At 44.0% G+C, this 21,223-nt stretch overlaps 1 pseudogene; it reads right to left on the bottom strand.

Annotated features, from left to right (window-relative positions):
- Positions 1–14,423: 14,423 nt before the first annotated feature.
- LOC149750842 (dnaJ homolog subfamily A member 1 pseudogene) lies at positions 14,424–18,476 on the bottom strand (annotated as a pseudogene).
- Positions 18,477–21,223: the final 2,747 nt, after the last annotated feature.

The following is a 21,223-nucleotide window of genomic DNA, read 5'->3' as shown; positions in this document are numbered from 1 at the left end:
TCACTGGAAAATCCCCAACATCTCAGTTTGTGTATTTACCTGCATGTTTTCTGAGGCTCCTTTGGACTTTACTGCTCTGGAATTTCCCCTGATTTGGAAGGTGAGGCAATAGGGTCACAGGTGAAATGACTCAGCTCTCAAGGGCAGGGGAGGAACTGACCCCTGACTCTCGTGTGCTGGGTGCATGGTACGGGCTCCCAAGTTCTTCTGAGTTTGCCAGAACCATGGCCCCATGCTGGTCCATGGAAGGTGCTGGAAGGTGCCTGGAAGGCAGGGTCTGATTTCTTCGTGGTGCACCCACTGAAAGCCCCAGGTGGGCCTTTGCTCCAGGCTCAGGAGCAGTGCCCCACGGCTGGGGGTCGTGGGGACTCGAACAGGTAGAGAGAAGCAGGAGCAGCTGCCCTGTGGCAGAACCACCTGGTGCTGCACTGAGGAATCTCAGAAGCCCTGTGCTTGAAAGAATGCCACCATGGTAGGGAGCACGTGGGCTGTGGAGCCAGCCTGACCCAACTCTGCCGTGCAGTAGTTATGCAACCACAGTGGGCCTCTCTGAACCTCAGTTTCCTCCTCTAAAATAGACTTAATAATGCATAACTCCTAGGAGTTGTTGGAAGAAGGTGTCTATTAGGTGCCTGCTCCCAGCAGGCTGATTGTTCCTCTAAGTGCACCCTCCCATCACCCCTAGCAAATGATCTACTTGTCCTGTAGGCCCCAATTTTTTCCTAGTGATGAATTAGCCGCTGTTGGAGGGATGCTTCCTGGGGTTACTTCAGCTGCCTGAACAGCTCCAGCCTGCCCTGGGCTTAATGCTTCACTCTTCTGTGCTGGCAGAAGTGGAAGAGCAGAGAATTTAGCCCAGGAACGATGACCAGTGTGGACAGGGCAGCCAGCCTGGATCCGTTCCATTGGCGTCATTAGCATGAGACGTTTTTGGTTGTCACCTAAATTCGGCTTCTTAGTTGGAGCTCTAGAGGCACATTTCCAACAACTGTCTGGAAACAGAAAGTGGTGCAGGGAAGAAAACCAGATGCCAGCTTCCCCCGCTGTTTGGACGGGGCTCTGTAAATGGAAACATCTGAGAACACCGTCCAAGGGCACACACGTCCATCTCAAAGCCGGTGCGTGTGTCGCGGGGAGGGGGAATGGATGGCCCACACATGCTCTGGCGTTTACATTGAATATTTTAGTTTGCAGAAATTTGAAATTAGGGACTTCCCTGGCGGTCCAGTGGTCAAGACTCCATGCCTTCTCTGCAGGGGGCACGGGTTTGATCCCTGGTCAGGGAGCTAAGATCCCACATGCCGCACGGTGCAGCCAAAGAAAAGAAATTTGAAATTAAATATATTTTCCACCAACACTATGAAAAATCCATGTACAGAAGCCAAATCAGATTGGAGACCTAAGGACTGGTGGCCAGAAATTAAATATTCTAAAAATAAAATATATGGAGACTGAATTGCTGAAGCGGTGGCTTGTTCTGAGGCTTCCTGGGATGTGAGCTAGAGGGAAGGTTTATTGGACAGAGCCTTCTCTGGGGATCAATTCTGAACGACTCTTACATACTGGCAGTTTGAAAAGGAGAGAAAAAAAAGTTATTTGAAAGAACTTATTTAGCAGACAGAGCCAATATCCTGTGTTTTCTGGAAGCCACCTTGTGTTTCAGCTCCAGTGAATGTGGATCTCTTTCGGATCTTTATGGGAAGCTTGAATACACTGGAGAGGCTGAGGGTGCTGTTAAGACCCCTCAGCCTGGGGCTTCCCTGCGGTCCAGCGGTTAAGACCTCGCCTTCCAAGGCAGGGGGTGCCGGTTCGATCCCTGGTCGGGGAGCTAAGATCCCACATGCCTCGGGGCCAAAAAAACCAACACATAAAACAGAAACAATACTGTAACAAATTCAATAAAGACTTTAAAAATGGTCCACATAAAAAAATCTTAAAAAAAAAAACCAACCCAAAACCAAAACCTCCACCTCTGCTACCCCAGCCTCGCCATCCATTCTGAGGACTTGACTGTTTTCTGAAAGATGATACATAATGGTGCTGCTTCTTTCCTGGGACCGTCAGCCCAGATGCCAGGTCCCCCACTCTCTGTACTCAGGAGCGAGAAGCTCACACTCCCCGATCCACCCCAGTTGATCCCTGATTGAATTCCTTCTGAAGAAACCCCTTCCCAGCCCTTACAAATCACTGAGGGCTGCTGTTCCTTCCCTGTCCTGTTCGAGGCCCCTGCAGCCTGGGGTGCATTTGCCTACTCAGAAAACTCAGCCACTTTGCCCAAGCGAGTTGGCATTATTGCCGTCGCGCCCCCAGCTCCCTTCCAGAGGCCTCCCAGTTCAAAGCCGAGTGTTTTCTGCACTTTGCTTCCCCTCTGGGAATTGCACAGGAGTTCCTGCAGAGCAGGGGCCCACCCCAGACCATCCTCCACCACCAAATAGACAGACATCAGGAGTGATCTCCCGGAAAGCCGGAAAGCCAGTCCTCGCCCGTTCTCCTGGGAACCCTGGAGAATCCCCTAAGAAGCAGCAAGCACTCAGCATGGGTCCGGCTCCCTGCTGGGTTGCTGGGAGTTCTAAAGCCCAGCTGATTTCCGTGGTAATCTTTCTGCTGTACCCCACCTACTGACTGCTTTCCAGTAGAAAGGGAAGGACCTGGGCTGGAGAAGCTGGGGGTAGGGGTGGAGGCTGGTAAAGGATGAAGAACACAGGCACAGCTTGTCCCAGCGACCAGAGGCCTCCCCAGCTTCAGAAGCTGCTGCCAGAGGCCCGCTGCGTCCCGGATGACATGTGCTGGAAGGCAGCCGGCCCGAGACAATCATCCCTGCCCGCACCTGGAGGCCATTCCTGGGCTGGCGTTTCTCTGGCACTCAGAGTGAGCAGAGCCCATTTGGTCGTTTGTCAGCCAAGACGGAAGAGTCACGACGAGCCGATTTATAGAGCTTACAGAGTGTTATGGCACGAAGGCCCAGGTTGTTCTGTGATCCATGTGCACCTTCCTGTTCGGGTTTGTTTGTCATTTGTTTTCTCGCCATCCACCGGGAAGTGTATTTATCACTACAGCTTTCATAATATGGTGGTCTGCTTTCATCTGTTACAACACAGTGCTCCTATTTCAGTGCAATTGAAGCAGGGGTGGAGGAGTTGGAAATGGGTAGCATCCCACTTAGGACTCTGGGTAGGGCACTCCAGACACGAATTATCCCAGCTTAATGCCTCAAGGCATTGGGGCTTCCCCCTGGGCATGAGGACGAGAAGTATCTTCACGGCTTCTTGTAATATTGCTGGCCAGGGTCCCGAGCTATTTCGTGCCCACCTTTCTCCAAAAGCTCAGAAATACCTTTGGGGTCTCCTTGGAGCTGGTTGCAGGAGATTTTGGTAGTAATGAGTATCTGGCTTTTGTAATCCTTTTTCTGCTCCATGCCGGCAGCCTCATGCTTCCCACCTGTTAAAGTGTGCAAGGGTACCACGGGCAGGCATTTCCCAGGGGAAACACGGTTGAGCCTCAAGCCCAGAGTAATCCAGGCTTCCCTCATTTCTGTGCAGAAGGCACCAGTTAATCCTGGGTGCCCGTCAGAGGAGGTGCCTGAGGAGATCATGGCTGAACAAGCTCTCCCTAGAAGTGCAAATGTCTGGGGTGCTCGGATGGGGGCAGGGGAGGCAGGTGGAGGCGAGCCCCAGGTGGTGGGGGACTCCCTCATGGGTTTGTGGATGGGGCTGTGCTCTTCAGCCTGGTCTGAGCCCCCTGGGGGTTTATACTCTTGCCCACTTGCTGAGCGTAGGCGTTTGGGGCTACACTGCGTTTCTCCAGGGTGCAGGCAAGGAGGGAAACTCAACAGCTCTCATAAATCCTTGTGAAACTGCAGAGATGGGCAGTCACCTTAAAGGACAGTGGACTCAGGCCCCCAGAACTGGACTGCACCTGATGGAAGCTGTCCATGGGACAAGAGAGGGCGTCAGAGGGACAGGCAGTCTTGGCCAGCAGCCAGCTCATACGTGGTCCGTGGTGAGACCAGCCCTGTGGAGAAAGGGCTGCCTTGGCCTCCTCTGCCCGAAGGCTTAAACAAAGAAACCACCGAGCTGCTCTCCTTCGGTTTCCCAAAGAAAATGTTCTAAATCATACAACTTTCTGGTCCCTGGAGTAGTGATTTCTTGTCAGACGTTAATAAATTTTCATTTTATCCCTGTGCCTTATGAACTTGGTTAAAGGGAAGACAGCCACTCTTCGACTCTGCCATCACTCCTTGCAGGTGAGGACCAGCCCTGCCTGGGTAGAGTCACGGGGCAGCGACTCTGGGGGTTCTTTCCCTAATGGCCTCTGAGGCCAGGGCCCTTGGTCTCAGGTTTTCCCCGCAGCTTCCCTCCGCACTTGACCTGGTCTCCAAGGTCATTCTGGTGTCAACTTTCCTCCCCTCATACCCTGCCTCCATCTGGCTGACTGGCCAATCATCACATGTGGGCAGGGACACGGGCCAATCATCGCGTGTGAGCGGGGACACGGGCCAATCACCGCGTATGGCTGGGGCACGGGCTGGGCTAGCAGTCGTCTTTCAGGGGTCAGGCACTGGCTCTAGCATTTACCCATCATATGACAGAGAGCAACTATTTAAGTCCTTTCTGCTTTGCTTTTCTATCAGTAAAACTAGGATCGTAGTGGCACCTACCTCTCTGGGGGTTGGAGATTTACACATGTGGGGCAGCACGTGTCCAACGCTTGGAGCAGCGCATGGCTCACACATGTGCTCAGTGTCATCGGGGGACCCACGGATCTCCACGTAAGATCTTCGGTCAGCGGCCCAGGACTGAGAGCTAAACCCCTCTATGCGTTTTCACGAGCTGACTTCTTCTTTTCAACCAGATTGTAACTCCTTCAGGGGAGGGTTTGCTTTGCTGTATGTTTCTTTCCAGTCTGCACCATGGAGCCTGGCAGAGTCCTAGCCCACGCTGGCTGATTGAATGGCTGGTACTGTGAATCGGGGGTGTAGATTAAGAAGTCTTTTCCAAATTACTTCCAGGTGTTCATCATTTCAACATCACATAGCCACACAGGAAAAGGCCCACTGGGTGATATTTATTCATCTATGCAACAAATAGTTATTGAGTGCTTGCCATGGCATGGTCCTAGTTCCTGGGGATTCAGAAGTGAACCAGACAGATAGTATCCATGGCCTTGTGTAGCTTACTAGCAGCAGGAGAGACTGACACAATGGACAGATACAATCCAGGAGGTGATCAGTGCCTCTAAGAAGGCAGGGTGTATTAGTTACCAATGTTTGGGTAACAACTTACTCCAAAACTCAGTAGCTTATAGCAGCCATATTTATTCCTAACCGTTTGTGTGGGCTGGGGATCCAGGCATGGTTTAGCTGGGTCCCCCAGCTCGGTGTCTCTCCTAAGGCTGCAGGCCGGGTGACAGCCAGGGCTGCGGTCATCTCCAGGGCCAAATGGGCCCAGATCTTCCAAGCTCACTCACATGGTTGTTGAGAGGATTCAGCTTCTCATGAGCTGTTGGACTGAGGGCTTCAGTTCATCACTAGCTATTTGCTGGATGCCACCTCAGTTCCCTGCCATGTGGACCTCTGCAGATCACACTCACAACACATCAGAGCAAGTGAGAAGAGCCAAAGGGAGTGAGCCTTCTAGGACCCTTGACTCAAGGTCTTTTGTACCAGTCTTCTGAGGGAAGAAGGTGCTATTAGGAACTCCACCTTACAGATGGAAAATGAGCCACAGAGAGATTAAGTACTTTGCCCAAGCTTATGCAACTAGTAAGTGGCAGGGCCAGGGTTTGGCCTCATGCTATTTGGCCCCAGCATCCGTGCTCCTACCTATCTCGTCATACCATTGCTCCACTTTCAGTCTTCCAGACAAGAAAAGATGGTTGTTCAGTTACTTTAACAGCAGTGAAGGTGGTGAAAAGTGAGCTGACAGGGGGTGCATTTTGAAGATACTGTTGGTAGAACTTGTTGATAACTTGGATGTGGGATAAGGGGAAAGAAAAATATGAAGATGATTCCCAAATTGCAACCTGAGCAACTGGATGAAGGATGGTGCCATTAACGGAACGGACACAGAGAATCATAGGAGAAGAGAGGGCTTGGGGGGAAAATCAAGAGGTATATTTCAGCCACATTAAATGCAACATCCAAGTGTGGATGTTGAGTAAGCTATTGGATACATAATCTGGAGTTCAGGGGAGCCGTCAGACCAGAGAGGCAGACTTTTGTAGGCATCAGCCATGGGTGACCACCCAGGGAAAGTGCACAGAGGAGAGAAAATGACCAAAGACTGAGGCCCTATGACACCTAAAACATTTAGCAGTCTGGGAGAAGAGCCAGCAGAGGAAAAGGAGACAAAGGGAATCATGAGGCAGAGGAGAACCAGGAAAGCATGATGACCTGGGCACCAAGTGGAGAGGAACTCTGAAGAGGAAGTGGTTAGCTGTGCCAAATGCCTGATGAGGGTATGATTGGGACGGGGATGGAGGATCAATGGGAAGAGAAACTGTAAAACTGTATGTTCAGAAAGATCCTAATTTTGCAAAAAACAATTTCTCCCCCCTAAAAAAAGCTCTCTTTGATTTTGATTATTAAATCTGTGGACCAATTTCAATCCGTGAACATGGTATACTCTAGATATTATGGAACTTATGTTGTAGGGAGTCTGGATTGTGTTGTTTTCTGTAAAGCATGTTGATTTTTGTTCTGACAGATGACTCGGTTCTACTCTTTTGATATGGTTGGTCTGTTTTGGTTTTGCCCTTAGTTGAAGGCTCTGCTGCTTATGCAAGGATGTGGTCCTTCCTCTTAAGCCTGGGCTTTCTGGAGTCTTAAGTGAATGCTGCAGGTACCCAGTGAGGGTTCTCACATCTGGCTGGGCCATAATTCAGGGTCCCCCAACCCTGCATGACCTCCAGTATCGCTGTTTAGCCTTCAGTGCTATAGTATCTAGAGTCTTGCCCTGCACATGGGCAGCTCTGCCCTCAACCGGGTACCCCCCAGGAACCTCCAAGCAGACTTCTGCAGACTTCCTTCTACACAGCTCCCTTCTCTCCAGGGCTCAGACCTGCAAATTCTAGCTGCTTCAGCAGCCCCAAATTCTGACTTTTGCCTTCTCTGATCAGGGAGGCTGCTGTGCCCAGCTTGGACCCCACCTCCCTGCATAATGGTCCAGAAATTCGGCAGATGTAAGGCTCACCTTGTGTGTTTTCTTTCTTATGGGATCACAGTCCTGAACTGCCTGTCATCCAGTGCCTGCAAAGAGTAGCCTCAGATATTTTCATCGAGTTTTATGGCTGTTTCCAGCAGGAGGGCAGGTCCAGCTTCAGTCCCTTCATTGTGGCTGGAAGCTGAGTCGCTTTGATTTAATGTTTACGGTTTCCTCCCATCCCCTGCACCAGATCATCACCCTTATGGGCAACAGTTCTGTATGTGTTTGCAGTGTGATACAGAGCAGTCCCTTTCATTGAAATAAAATCATCAGACAATCTGCAACCTGAAATAAACAAAGACCATCGTAAAGATGTTGTGGTTGCACTTTTAGGCTGGTGTCTGTAGGGAACTTGCAGGGGCGGGTCCTCAAGGCAGACTCTATGGAATGTGGTTGGACAGAGAGCTCCAGGGCTGAGGACTGGGTGGACTTCCCGAGGGGGAGGTGCAGAGCAAGAGCCAAGGAAACATGGCAGGGGTCCTGGGTGCAGCTACAAGGGCTGAATTCCTCCTCAGCATTCCCCAGAGATGCATGGTCCCCCTGCCCCAACCCAGGATGCTCCCGTGCAACAGAGCTCCCCCTCTTCCTTATATCAAAGCTACTTTCTGCTCTAGAAGGGCCACTGACAAGTTCCGCCCAGGGTCCCTGGGGCGGACAGGAATGGATTTTCAGCTTGGAGGGACAATGATTTTCTTTTCTCTGTGAATCAAAACGGGACCGGTAGCTCTCTCTGACCTGGTGGATGTCACCCTCTCTCCTGGGCGTCTGTTCACACAGGTACCTCCCTCCATCTACAGGCTTGGGATTCCCGTGACTTGCTACAGGGGAAATTCTAGAGCTTTGTGCCCAAATGGCCCTGGAGTACCAGAAGTCTGTTGCATATTTCATCACTTCTATCTGAAGGATGTTTTATAGATGTCTCAATACATTCTACAATAGATCCGTACTAAATTGTTTATCCAGCAAACTTTTATTAAGCACCTAAGATGTGCCAGGCATTGTGCTAGGTTCTAGAACCCCCAAATCCCTGACCTAAGGCCTCAGAAATGCACTCAGGGACCGTCTTGGAGAGAAGGGTGAGTCTGGACTCATGCACTGAGATGGGGAACACCAAAACATTCAAGACGGGCACTCCTGAGTGGTTAGCATTTGGGCCTCCCTTCCCCTCTGCTCCATTGCCAACCAGGCTCAGGGTTTCTGGATGCACAGCTGGCTTCTTCCTTCTCCAGCAGTGACCTAAGGAGGTGACTTGCTTTAACGAAGGGGCTACCGTAATAGAGTCAGATGTCTTGAGTTTGCATCTTGCCTCACTTGCTGTGTGACCTTAAGCAAGTAACTTCCCCTCTCTGGGGCTGGCTCCTCATCTTCAAAGTATATGAACATTTTGTTTCAAAACATGAGCTGGAGGTGTAGAGACTCGGGGTCCTTACCCAGGTCATTCTATGTGTTTATGGATTCGTCGTTAAGAAGGCCAATACTAAAACTATTCTTTGTAGCAAAACAGTATATGAAACGACTTGATTTCTTTATATTAAAGGCACTCTTTGCCACTAGGAATATTATTAAAACCATCTTAGCCTCTGAACAAGAGCTTCACATTTGGCCCTGTGACAGCATCGTCAGCTGTCTTCCCCCCATGACAATCCTGCCTGTGACTCATAGGGGCTAAGGCAGGGGGAGAAGGTGGGTGGTCTGGCCCGCCCCACTAATCCCTGCTTTCTCTGGAATTCTCCACTTGTTTATAGTCTGGGCAACTTGCCTCCTGCTGCTGCATGACTCAGACTCGGAGAGCATCCAGCCTCACCGGCAGCCAGCGGCTCCCCTGAGTCGGAAGCTGGCTATTGTGTCTTAGTCTCCTGGACCCTTCAGATAAAGCCCTACATCTCCATCCCCTCCCCGGCGGCACCACCGCAACCCCACGTGCGCCATCGAGAACACTCGTGCCAAGGACCTCGAGAGGTCCCAACCCCACCCTGGGACAGGATTTCCCTCTCCTCTTAGGAATTTGTTTTGTTTTGTTTTGAAATGTAAGTTTATTTCTGATCAGGGGCAGATGCCAATTTCATGGGGTCTGAAGCCAATACAGTTGGGGATCTTGTATAAATACAAAATAATGAACACAAAATTAGGCCTAGCATCTTGGAAGGGGTCTGTCCATGCAACACACGGGTGGTGAGGCGGGGGGGGCAGTCCTGAAGCTTCAGTGCCGGTAGCTTCACGGTAAACCTGGCTGCGGTTCTGACTCGCTTAAGATCTGGAATAACTGCTCCCCGCACCTTCAGTACATTATAATTTAGGATAAAGTAAGAGAATTGCTTGCTGTATAGTTATGTTAGAATCAAGCAGCCACTGCGTAATTTAGATGTGAGCTAGTGTTCTTTTTAAAAATTTTCCTTCACATAAAAGCAACAGATTGAATATCCGATGAGTCACAAATGCCCTTCTGAAAACAACAGCATTAGAGGGGCTCACTCAGAACACGTCCTTTCCTTCTTCCAAAGCGGCTCCTTCAGATGCTGGCACGGAATCACCCACCACCACCACCCCCCTTCTTTCTCCCCTTTTCCTCCTGCCCCACCCCTGCATGTGCCGCCAGCTCAGCAGACATTTAACACGTCACATCCAACACCAACGTTTTTAACTACAGCAATTGTTTAAAAAATTGTCCGGAAACAGATTGAACCAGAAAACAGAAAAGATTGTCAGTCATCGGCGGGTGATAAGGGGAAGCGAATTCGAGTCCTGCTGTCGGTTGGCAACATTTCCCAACTGTCCTGGTGTAAAGTGATTCCAGAACAACTTTATTTGAATAATCTGTGTTGCACTCAAAGTAAATATTAATTCCATTATGCCGTAAACTTTTATTTATCGTGACAGCAAGTCATAAAATTCTCTTACTAGAATATAGCTTCTAAATTGCGTATCATAGATGAGATACAGCGCTCACATTGGAGGCTAGCAGCAATTACCCACCTTCCTTTATGCAAGTTGGTATTAAAGGTGCTTTCTAAGTATGAGGCACAGTCTGAGCTTATGAAGAAAATCTTCTGTGGCTATTTTCCAGGCGCCCGGAAATACAAGGAGAGGGTGACTGAGAAGTCACAGCAGCAGAGGCCAGGCACAAGGATCAAAGGGCACAGAGTCCCTGGCAGTAATTCACTGAAGTGTTCTTTGCATATTATGGGTCTGACTTTTTTAATTACATAAATTGCTCATTAGAAGTGCCTTGTGATTGCCTTACTCTGTGGTATTGTGAGAACTGTAGGTTTTAATTATTCCTTTTTGATTTATAGTGTGGTTTGACTTGTTTAGGGTGATGGTTTGAAAATATGGATCTGCTTTAATTGTTGTACTAAGTGAAAATAGATGACTCTGTTTATCAAATCCCTTGACTTTGTGTTTGGGGAGTACGAGGGGTCTTATGGTTTCTCAGCCCTTGTTGGTGACCGTAGGGGGGTTGCCAGGTGGAGCCTGGGGAGAATCCCTCTCAGCCTCTGGACAGGCAGTGCTTTGGGCTCTGCCTGACCCTGGGGTGGCCTGAGCAGAGCTTGGCAGTGCTTAACCTCTGGATAGATTTAATGACACCTGCGCGGAAGTCCCCTCACCTCTTCCCCACAGTGTGGATAGGACAGGAAAAGCCAAAGCTCTTTATTATCTTTGGAGGGCAGGGCAGGGACGATGGATGCGGGGGGGCAGGAGGGATGCTCCTGGGATCTCTGCTGCAAAGCCGTCATTCCCCTTGGCCCCCGCCCAGCCAGCTGTCACCTCCTGCAGCATCAGGCCTCCGCCTTCCCAGCCCTACCCGGAGCTGAGCTGTTCTGAGCTCTGTAATGGGGCCGGGCTGCAGGCTTTCCCGGCCCCTGGGCCTGGCGCCATGTCATCCAATGCCTAGAATTGATGAGCTGTGAGACCAGACCATGGCTTCGGGGATAAACTTCCAGGACCTGCTCTGGCTCATCTGTAGCCACTGATGAATAAAAACTCAATTAGGACGCTGGTCCTTGAAAGGCAGCCATTTTAGGACTCACTTTTGGAAAGGCAGAGGATTTCTTTTTCCAAGATAAAATTATACATTTGTCAATACAGCAGTAGCATCGACCGCTTTCTCTTGGGGGTCTCTCGTCTTAACTATTCTCCATCAGAAAGCTTTGCTCTTTGAAGCTGGGCTGGCAGTGGGCTCCCATGCATCTGGCTCATCGAGAGATGCCTCTGACCCTTCTGCATCTGCTCTCACGTGTCCTTTTTGGAGCAGCTCGCCTCTCACTGACAGTAGAGGGACAGCCTTTGTGAGTCTAGGAGCGTTTTGTCACAAAACCCCTGGCCCATGTCTCCCCCTTTTCATCACCTGTTTTATGAATGTGGCACTCTGTTCCAGGCCAGATTTCCGTGACATGAAAAATACACTAAATATGGGCTGCCACGGTAACCGTCATTAACCAACCACTAGTTTTGCCTTTATAAATTTTTACGCACTGCTAAATTATAAATACGCCATGCCGAAAGTAATGAAATATGCACCTCTGATATCTGCACTTATAAGATTTGTAGTTGTGCAAAAGCACATGCTATAAATTGGAAGGAGTTGGGGTACTTCATCTGTTTCCTAGTTAGAGCCCAGGTTGGACTTCTCCCCTGGGAGTCCCTCATGAGGGTCTTTCCTCTCAACAGGAGCCCTGCAGGTAGCACCTCTCGGGTGCTGGGCTGCCCTGGTTGGGACCTTTTTCTTTGTTTGTCGTTCACATGGATTCAATAAACAAAGGTTCAATAACATATGCTGTGTTTCTGAACTGTGCTAGGCTGGAAATCCACAGTTGAATGAGTCTGAAAATTTGCATCATCTGAGGAGGTGGACAAATTAACAAGTAATGGCAGTGCAGGGGTTGAGGCCCAGGGAGAAGGGTACCCAGGTGCTGGAGGTGACTAGGGTGACTTTGAACAAACTCTGTCTCATTTTCCTCGTCTGTGAGTGGGGTGTATCCTTGTCTCCCCCCTCTTGGTGCTGTTGGGGGCATTCTATGAGTTCCTGCACATAAAAGCACTTATTTAGAGCAGTTCCTGGCACAAATTAAACATGAGGTAAATGTTAACTATTATAACCACACTCATTATTACTTGATTTCTTGCTGTCTTATGCCCAAAATTAATAGCTGAGATCATGGCAAGAGCACTTTCTTTCTTGGTTAAAGAGCATGGCCTGGGGCTTCCCTGGTGGCGCAGTGGTTGAGAGTCCGCCTGCCGATGCGGGGGACGTGGATTCGTGCCCCGGTCCGGGAAGATCCCACATGCCACGGAGCGGCTGGGCCCGTGAGCCATGGCCGCTGGGCCTACGCGTCCGGAGCCTGTGCTCCGCAACGGGAGAGGCCACAACAGTGAGAGGCCCGCGTACTACCAAAAAAAAAAAAAAAAAGAAAAAAGAGCATGGCCTTCATTACTGCAAGGTGTGAGTGAAAGAGACATTGTATTTTCTCCAACGTGAAAATATTTTCATTGCCATTGTTTTTTTTTTTTTAATGCAGCTTGGAAATTTAAAGAAACATTTAAAATAATTATAAAGAGAAACAACTTATTTTGCATGTTTCATCTTATACAATTTTCTGTTGAAGAAGTCGCCTTATTTTTTTCATTGTCTTTGTTTGGATCTCAAAAGTAATTTATTATAAAAATGCAACCAGTATAAAAACGTATAGATAGTAGAAGTCCCCCGTAAATCCAGTGAACACACACACATTTTCTCACACACTCTAAAAAGGTATCATTTTTAACCAGCAATATACTGTGAACTTTAAATCAACCAGATAAATATATTTTAACAGCTGTACAGTAGTTCCTTGCAGGGACTTAACCTACAACATAACCTAGTTATGTTGTTTCCAGATTTTTTTCTATCCATACTTCAATGATTATCCTTGAACAGGTTTTATGTACTTAGGATAAATTTCTAGAAGTGGTATTATAGGTTAGAGGACTTTCATATTTTTAAGATTGTTATTTTTTTTTTTTTCTTTCGTGGTACGCGGGCCTCTCACTGCTGTGGCCTCTCCCGTTGCGGAGCACAGGCTCCGGACGCGCAGGCTCAGCGGCCATGGCTCACGGGCCCAGCCGCTCCGCGGCATGTGGGATCTTCCCGGACTGGGGCACGAACCCGTGTCCCCTGCATCGGCAGGTGGACTCTCAACCACTGCGCCACCAGGGAAGCCCCGTTATGTATTTTTTTATTAAAGACTTTTTTTTTTTTTTGGATGTGGACCATTTTTAAAGTCTTTATTGAATTTGTTACAACATTGCTTCTGTTTTATGTCTTGGCTTCTTGGCCATGAGGCATGTGGGAATCTCAGCTCCCCGACTAGGGATCAAACATGCACCACCACCACCACCACCCCGCCCCGCATTGGAAGGCAAAGTCTCAGCCACTGGACCACCAGGGAGGTCCCATATTGTTATATATTTTTAAACTATAAATTATGCAAACTTTGAAGGAATAATACAGGGTAAAGAATTGAGAAGGTAGAAAAGCTATACAGGAAAAAGTAAGTCTCCCTTCCCCACTTCCCACCCTGCCTCACCCAATCAGCTCCCCAGAGGCCAACATGTTACAATTTCTCATCCATCCTTCCAGTGATGGACACTTTTTCCTTTCTTTTCTCTTGCGCAAATGTAGCATACTTTATACACATATTGCATCTTGCTTTTTCAATGTAACACTATAACTTGTATTAGATTGGTTTCCATTAGTACGTAAAGAGCTGCCTCATTCTTAGTAAGTAGTATTATTGAGCAGCTACTGTGTGCCTAGCATCGTTCTAGGTGCCAAAGACAGAGTAGCCCTTTCTGATACACATTCTGGAGAGGAGAGATGGACAGTAAATGATGAAAAAATGTATATAGTATGTCGGATGGTGGTGTGCATCATTAAGAAAAATAAAGCAGAAAAAAAAGGCATAGGAAGTGGGTGCAATTTTAAATTGGGAGATTAGGAAAGACCCACTGAGAGTGTGATCCACGAGCAAAGACCTGATGGAGCAAGTGTCCCTGTGGAACTCCAGGGGAGAAGCTTTCCTTTACGACAGCAAGGAAAAGACTTGAGTTGGGAGCTGGTAGTCAACAGAATGAACGTACCACACTTGATTTAATCAACACTCTGCCGATAGATAAATGCTGAATTAAATTACATTCCAAGCAACATCATATGAAGGTGTCTGTTTCCTCACATTCTTACCTAAACATTATACTATTGTACTGTTTTATTCATGTGGTTCTGGCATATACAAGGAGTTATCCCATAGTTTTACTTTGCATTTATCTTATGAAGAAAGTTGAATGTATTTTCTTTTTCTATGAACTATGTATTCACATATTTATAAAATTTTGTATTAGATTGTTGGTCTTTTTCTTATTGGTTAGGAGAAGCTCTTTATATATTACAGAAATTAGCCCTTTTTTCTGTAATATGTATCTTAAATAATTTCTAAGTTTTTATTTGATTAAAAACCTTTGTATTCTACCTGTTCAAAAAACATTTTTTGAGCTTTTATATTCGAGTTTATTCTCCATTTAACTTTTAAAACACTACTATAGTTGAATATTAAAACAAACAGTAGCAAGTAGTGAGCATATTATGATTATAGTCCTTCACTCAATCACTACTGCAAATAAAATGCCAGCAGTGAGTGTTATTCACTGGCCCCATTAGGAGGTCTGACACTGGACACCACCCCGGAGATGATGTTCATCATTCTCGTATGCTTCTCCATTGCAATGGCGCTGTCTTTCCTGATTCGGATCAAAGTCCACTTGTTCTACCTGCTCCCTTTCGTCAGTCTCTTCTACTTCCTTCCTCTCAGGTAGGAGTTTTTCCAGCAAAGAGAGTTTATCACGGGAGAGAAAGCCATTCTCAGGAAAGTTTACCTTAAATTCAATGATTAGGCGACCTTATTCATATGGTCTACGATAAATTGGCATGACTTCATTTAGCACACACTTGATACCTCCATGCTTGACAATCTGACCTGGATGAGAAGTGATGACTGTGGTTTGGTTGTCAAGAGTAGATATTGGCTTTTGGAAGCCACACAATGCCTCAACCAGCTGTATGTCCATACACATGAAAAGGTCTTCTCCTTGTTGAGTAAAAACAGAATGGTCCTTCTGATCTAAAACGATGATAGTATCTCCTGGCTCCAGTCCTGGTTCTTGGTCTCCTTCACCATGGAATGTTATCTTCTGGCCATCTTTCAAGCCTATGTCAACATGAACTTCTAGAATTTTCTTCTCTTGAACTATCTTCCTTCAGTTGCAGCTTTTACATCTGTCTCTAGGACTGATCTGCTCTCCATGGCCCTGGCACTCCATGCAGACAGACTGAATCTGCTGAACCATTTCAGGTCCTATTTGATGAATTATTATTTGCATTCCAGTACCTCGGCAATTGGGACAGCACTCTACTGCTCCTTACTTACCACCTCGGTCTTCACATTTGTCACGAGTCACATTCTTTTGCAGAGCTAGTTTTCTTGTCGCACCATTCTATAAATCTTCTAAGGTTACTGTGAGTTGATGCGCAACATTTTTACCTCTCCTTTCTCTCTGTATCCTGCCTCCTCCTCCAAAAAACATATCAAAGATGTCCATGGGGGAGCCAAAACCGACACCTGCTTCACCTTCTTTAATTGCCTGCTCTCCTCCTTTGTCATATAAGTCCCTTTTCTTTGCATCAGAGTGCACTTCCTAAGCTTGAGAAATCTGTTTAAACTTCTCTCCTTCATTTGGATTCTGACCAGGGTGGTACTTCAAGGCCAGTTTCCTGTAAACCTTTTTCAGTTCTTCTTGGGTGGCATTGGATTTGACCCCCAAAACATCATAATAAATGATTTCTTTCACCATTTCCTACAGTTGGTGAGCAGGCCACTGATGCTGGTGTGGGGGAGCGGGAAGGAGCAGGTTGCCGTGCGCAGCTCGGGCAGCCGCTGCTCCTCTGTCTTTTCACCGAGTGTTCTGGAAAGTTCCCCCCACCCCAAACATTTAAATAGTCCAATTTATTAGTCTTTTCTTTTATGGCTTCCAAAGTGTGTGACATAGTGAAAAAAGCTTTTTTTTTTTTACTCTAAAATTACAAAAAAACTTATTCTAGTACTTTAATTGTTTCATTTTGTTCTTACTTTAAATCTTTCATTGATTTGGAATTTATTAAGGTAGAAGGAATAGAGTCAGTATACAGTTCTTTCTTCCCCACAGAGATACTCAAGTGTCCCCAAACTATTTATTGAATTAATCCACTTTTTAACCTGTTGATGGGCACGTCCCCTCTCTGCCATATACTAAATTCCCAGTTATATTTGGATCTATTTTGGGATGGTCTATACTTTTTCAGTGATTTGTCTGTTTACTCATACTGTTACACTCCAAATTATGACACATTTTCATTTTCATAGAGCAAATCCACCTTTATTACTTATCTTTTTCAGAATGTCCTTGGCAGCTCTTACTTATTTATTTTTCTAATGAACTTTAGAATGATTGTCCAGACCTAAAAGCAAGCCCTGGTTGGTATTTTTATTGTAGTTACACCTTTACCCCACCCTGAAACCCCGACAACCACTGATCTGTGCTCCGTTGCCATAGTTTTGTCTTTTTCACAATGTCTTACAAATGGAATTATACAGTATGGAAGCTTTGAGACTGGCTTCTTTCATTCTGTGTAATGTCTTATGATTCATCCAAGTCGTTCTGCTCAGTAGGATTCCACTGTGTGGATGAACCACTGTTGTTTTTACCCATTCACTGAATAAACTCATGTTTGTTGATTATGATCAGAGTTGCTACAAACTTTTGTGCATACGTATTTGTGTGAACATAAGTTTTTATTTCTCTAGGGTAAATACCCAGGAGTGAGATTGTTGTGTCATATGGTAGATGTTTGATTAACCTTATAAGAAACAGATAAACCATTCTTATTGTTTGGGGTTTTATTTTTAAATTTTTATTTATTTTTTAGTTATTCTACTAGATGTGTGTTGGTCTTTCATTGTAGTTTTAATTTGTGTTTCTCTACTGGCTAATGATGTTAACAGCTTTTCATGTGCTTATTTGCCATTTCTATATCCTCTTTAGCAATGCTTCAGTTCAATTTTTTTGCCCATTTTTAATTGCGTTTTTTGAGTCATAAATGCGATTTGACAATTTTTGTTTTACCAGTTTGTACCTTGACGTTTCATTATCCTAAGAGTGCCTTTCACAGAGCAAAAGTTTTGAAATTTCAGTGAAGTCCAGTTTATCATTTTTAAACTGCATCTTACTTTTGGTGTTTTGTTTAGGAAATCTTTGCCTAGCTCCAGGTCACAATTATTTCCCCACTGTGTTCCTTTCTAAAAATTGTATGATTTTATGTATTTAACTTAGATTATGATCCGTTTTGAGTTAATTTTTATATAAAGGTTTAGGTCAAGTGTCCTATTTTTTTTTTTTGCATATGGATAACCAATTGTTACAACACCACTTGTTGAAAACTGTCCTTTCTCCATTGAAGTGCCTTTGCACCTTTATCAAAATCAATGAGGGTTTCTTTCTGGACTTTATATTCTGTCCATCGATCCATATGTCTATTGTTTCATCAATACCACACTGTCTTGATTACTGTAGGTTTATAATGTCTTTAAAGCATGTAGTTTAATTCCTCTAATGTGATTTTTCTTTTTCCAGATTGTTTTGTCTATTCTAGTTCTTTGCTTTTGATATAAATTTATGAATCAGCTTGTCTATAGCTACAAAAATTCCTGCTGGATTTTGATTGATACTGCATTAAATTTATACATCCCTTTGCAGAGAATTTAAATCTTTCCTATGTTGAGTCTTCTCATCCATGACTGTGATGTGTATCTCCATTTATTTAGGTCTGCTTTGATTTCTTTCACCAGTATTTTGTAGTTTGCAGCATACAGATCCTGTAAAAATTTGTTAGATTTTTACCTAAGTATTGAGTTGGCCAAAAAGTTCATTTGGGTTTTTCCTTAACATCTTAAGGAAAAACCAGAATAAACTTTTTGGCTAATGCAATATTTCAAAGTTTTGGAACTATTGTAAATTGTATTCAAAAATTTTTTTGGTTTCCAGTTGTTCATTGCTAGTGTATAGGAATACAATTGATTTTTACGTATTGACCTTGTACCTGTGACCAGGCTAAGCCCATGTGAGGTTTAAGAGTGTTAATTTTGGGGATATATTTCTTGGGATTTTTTATGTAGACAATCATGGTGTGTGAAAATAGTGACAGTTTTACTCCTTCCTTTCCAATTTATATGACTTTTATTTCTTTTTCTTGCTTTATTGCAAGGGCTAAAAAGCTTCCATATAATGCTATAGGTGTGAGAGTCCTTGTGTAGTTCCCAGTCTTAGAGGGAAAGCTTTCAGGTTTTCACCATTAAGTATGATGTTAATTGTAGGTTTTTATAAATGCCCTTCATCAGGAAGAGGAAGTTCCCTTCTATTCCTATTTTGCTGAGACTTTTTTTTCATGAATGAATGTTGAATTTTTTCAAATGCTATTTCTGCATCAATTGATATTATCATATGGTTTTTCTTTTTTAAATTGTTAATATGGTGGATTACATTGATTTATGGATATTGAACCAGCTTTACATTCCGAGGATAAAATTCATTTGTTTATGGTATATTATCCATTTTATATGTTGCTGAATTTGACTTGCTAATATTCTATTGAGGATTTTTGCATCTATGTCCCTGAGGGATATTGATTCGTAGTTTTCTTTGTGGTACTATCTCTGCCTGGTTTTGGTATCAAGGTGATGCTAGTCTCATAAAATAAGTTGAAGAGTGGTATCTCCTCTTCTCTTTTCAGGAAGAGATTGTGTAGAATCAATATCATTTCATCTTTAAATGTTTGGTAGAATTTGCCAGCAAAACCATCTAGGTCTAGAGAATTCTTTTTCAGAAGGTTTTAAACTACCAATTCAATTTATTTAGTAGTTAGAGAACAATTCAGGTTATCTATTTCTTCTTTGATTCCTGATATAGGTAATTTTTGTCTTCTTTGTCAAGTTTGCAAGAGGTTTATTATTTTTATTATCTTCAAAACAACCAGCTTTTGGTTTCAATGATTTTCTCTGTTGTTTTTCTGTTTTCAGTTTCATTTGCAAGTCATGTTTACATTTATTATCTCCCTCGTTTGGCCTACTTTGGTTTAATTTGCTCTGACTTTTCTAGTTTCTTAGGATAGAGGCTTGTATTATTGACTTGAGAACTTTTTTCTACTCTAAGCATTTATTTAATACTATGAATTTCTCTTTAAGTATTGCTTTAGCTTCATCCTACAGATTTTGATATGCTGTATTTTAAACATTTATTTAATTGAAAATATTTTCCAATTCCTATTGAGACTTTCTCTGGATTCACCTATGGATCCACCTGTGGATTATTTAGAACAGTTTTCTTTTTAACTTCCAAGTATTGAAGATGTTTCTGTTATGGTCCGGTTATTGATTTCTGGTTTAAATCCATTGCCATCAGGGAACACGCTTTGTTTTATTTCAATTCTTTTACATTTTAAGGTTTGTCTTATGACCCAACATATCGTCTTTTTTGGTGAATATTCCATGTACACTTAAAAAGAATGTATATTCTGTTGTTGTTGGGTGGAATGCTCTCTAAATATCAATTAGATTCTGTTGGCTGATGTTATTCAGTTTTTATTAGTGTCCTTGTTGATTTTCTGTCTACTCATTCTATTTATTAGTTAGAGAATAGTATTGAAGTCTCCATTTGCAGTTGTTGATTGGTCTATTTTCCCCTTCAGTTCTTTCGGGTTTTGCTTCATATATTTTGAAGCTCTCTTGTTAGGTGCATACACATTTGGGGTTATGTCTTCTTGGTGAATTGATCTTTTATCATTATGTAATGTTTCTCTTTATCCCTGATAATTTTCTTTGCTCTGAATCTACTTTTTCTGATAGTAATATAGTCACTGAAACTTTATTTTCCCTAGTGTTTACATAGTATATCTTCTTCCATCCTTTAAATTTTAATCTGCCCATACTGTTATAACTGAGGTGAGTTTTTGTAAACAGTATATAGGTGGGTCATATTTTTTATTATCTGTTCTGAAAATCTCTTGTCTTTTAATTTGTGCATTTAAACAGTTTATATTTAATATACTTATTGGTGTGCTTTATTATTTGTTTTTTGTTTATTTCTTATGTTTTTGTCCTTTTGTTTTCACTTTCCTGCCTTCTTTTGTGTTATTTGAGATTTTTTCATGTTCTATTTTATCTATTGTGTTTTTTGACTATACTTTTTGTACAGTTTTTTTAGTGGTTGCTCTATGGATTACAGTATAATTCTTAGAATCAATCTACTTATAATCAATATTTTACCATTTCAGGTAGACTATAGAAATCCTGCCACCTTATAGGTCCTTTTTCTCCTCGATTTATATTTTGTTTTATGTTAAATATATTACAGCTATATACATTGAAAACCCCTCTAGAGAGTGTTACGATTTTTGCTTTCAACCATCAAAAGATTTTTAAAGAACTCGAGAGGAAAATAGTCTTTTATATTTACCCAGATGTTTACCATTTCTGTTGCTCTTCCTTCAATACTGTTGTTGCAATTTTCCTTCTGTTATGTAATTTCCCTTCTATCTGAAGAACTTCTTTTAGCAGTTTTTTAAAGCAGGTCTGCTGGCAACTAATTGTCTTAGTTTTTCTTCATCCGATATTGGATTTATTTCTCCTTCATTCCTGAAGGGTATTTTTTTTGCTATATATAGAATCTTGGGTTGAGTTTTTTCTTTCACTGCCTAAAAAATGTTAGTTCACTTCTTTTTGGCCTCCATGATTGCTGACAAGAAATCTGGAGTCATTCAAATTTCTGTTTCCCATAACAGGGGTCAGCAGCATTTTTCTGTGTAGGGCCAGATATTAAATATTTTTGGCTTTGCAGGCCATATGGCTTTCTCACAGCTACTTAACTCTGCCATTGTGACACTAAAGCAGTTATACACAATACAT

The sequence above is a fragment of the Delphinapterus leucas genome, chromosome 1, assembly GCF_059928025.1.
Source record: "Delphinapterus leucas isolate spDelLeu-1000000601 "Yukka" chromosome 1, BTC_Dleu_Yukka2, whole genome shotgun sequence".
NCBI classification, from domain to species: Eukaryota; Metazoa; Chordata; class Mammalia; order Artiodactyla; family Monodontidae; genus Delphinapterus; species Delphinapterus leucas.
This window is presented reverse-complemented; position numbering and strand designations above follow the sequence as displayed.